Source organism: Drosophila bipectinata, chromosome 3L (assembly GCF_030179905.1).
Source record: "Drosophila bipectinata strain 14024-0381.07 chromosome 3L, DbipHiC1v2, whole genome shotgun sequence".
In the NCBI taxonomy this organism is placed as follows: domain Eukaryota; kingdom Metazoa; phylum Arthropoda; class Insecta; order Diptera; family Drosophilidae; genus Drosophila; species Drosophila bipectinata.
In genome coordinates, this window is record NC_091738.1 from 24027693 (window position 1) to 24029620 (window position 1928).

Below are 1928 nucleotides of genomic sequence, written 5' to 3' on the forward strand. Positions count from 1 at the left end.
TACGTTATATGCACCGACTCCCTCTCCTCCTTAAAAGCAATTAACAACACCAACAACCAAAACTATTACACTAGCGAAATACGAAACATAGTAGGCAAATACAAAACTGACAAACTAACTTTGCTTTGGATACCCGGCCACTGCGGTATAAAAGGTAATGACCTTGCAGACACAACAGCTAAAAACTCCCACAACTTCCCTCTTATCACAGAATGCAATTACAACCCATCAGATATAAGCAAATACATCATTAAGAACTTACAAACTCTGGACTGCACAACACTTACAAAAGCATCTCCTTAATACAAATTAATCAGCCACGAAAAAGCTACCCCTGAGATATTAAAAAACACTTCACGGGCAGACTTCAAAAAATTCAGCGGAATCAGACTTGGACACACCAAATTAACCCATAACTACATCCTTAACAAATCCCCACCAACCCTCTGCCCCAACTGCAACATACCCCTTACTATTTGTCACATTTTTATTGAATGCCCTCTCTATGATAATGAAAGAATCAACCACCTTGATAATACAATAGAGAAAATAACTTCCTACAGAAACTTAAATAAAACAATAGACTTCCTAAAAGCTATGAACCTGTACCACCTAATTTAATAGCATATGTACCTACCCTTAACTTCTACTCAATACCTACATTTATACAATTATATTACTACTTAAGCATTTGATTTAGAACAAAACCTTGCAAACAATGACTTTAAATCTTAACTCAAATAAGCTTAAGGCCTTAGTTGCTATAGCTTTAATTATCAAACTAAGCGCGAATTTGTAATTTTCGTTTAGCTGTTTAAATAATAAAAATAATAATAATAATAATTATATATTAAGAATTAAACAAATCCAACAAATTTTTTTGTGAAACTAACAAAATCGATATAATATTTTTTGTGTATTTTGTGAACGTCTTTTTTATGTTGACCTAAAGTTTTAGTTGTATTCCTCCCCGATTCCCCCATAGATATTATGTTCATCGTATTAATCAAAGTTTTTACTTAATAAAAGTGTTTAAGTCAGCTGTCGATGTGTGTGAGACAATCAATAATCTAACGCATCTTTTTATTTCTTCAAGGTCAAACTTGTCCAGCAGAGCGTCTGTGCTTGTTTTGTGTGTTTGTCTTCGTCTTTACTTGTGGTTTACATTGTGTATAAAAACTTCGTAATATTTAAAACTTTTTGTTTTTAACTTTTAAAAAATTAAAATAAGAAAATAATAAAAAAAATAAATAAAATTTATAAATAAAAAATAAAATTTCTAATACCTACAGAACTATGTGTTCAAAAGAGAAAAATATTCGTTGAGCATAGCTTTTAAGCAATTAAAAGCATAGCAATGAACTATGGTAGATGGAAAAATTTGTAACGCTTTAGGTGAATCGCACTCTACTAAATGTTATGTTTGCGAAGCAAAGCCAACGGAGATGAACAATTTGAATGAATGTTTGGACAAAAAGGTATCAAAAAAATATTTCGAGTTTGGCTTATCTCCACTGCATGCAAAAATAAGATTCTTTGAATACTTTCTTCACCTTTCTTATAAGTCAGTCATAAAAATGTGGCAGGCCAGAGGACCCCAACAAAAGCAAAAAAAGAAAGCATAGCTTTAAGCAATTGAGCATAGCTTTTAAGCAATTAAAAGCATAGCAATGAACTATGGTAGATGGAAAAATTTGTAACGCTTTAAGTGAATCGCACTCTACTAAATGTTATGTTTGCGAAGCAAAGCCAACGGAGATGAACAATTTGAATGAATGTTTGGACAAAAAGGTATCAAAAAAATATTTCGAGTTTGGCTTATCTCCACTGCATGCAAAAATAAGATTCTTTGAATACTTTCTTCACCTTTCTTATAAGTCAGTCATAAAAATGTGGCAGGCCAGAGGACCCCAACAAAAGCAAAAAAA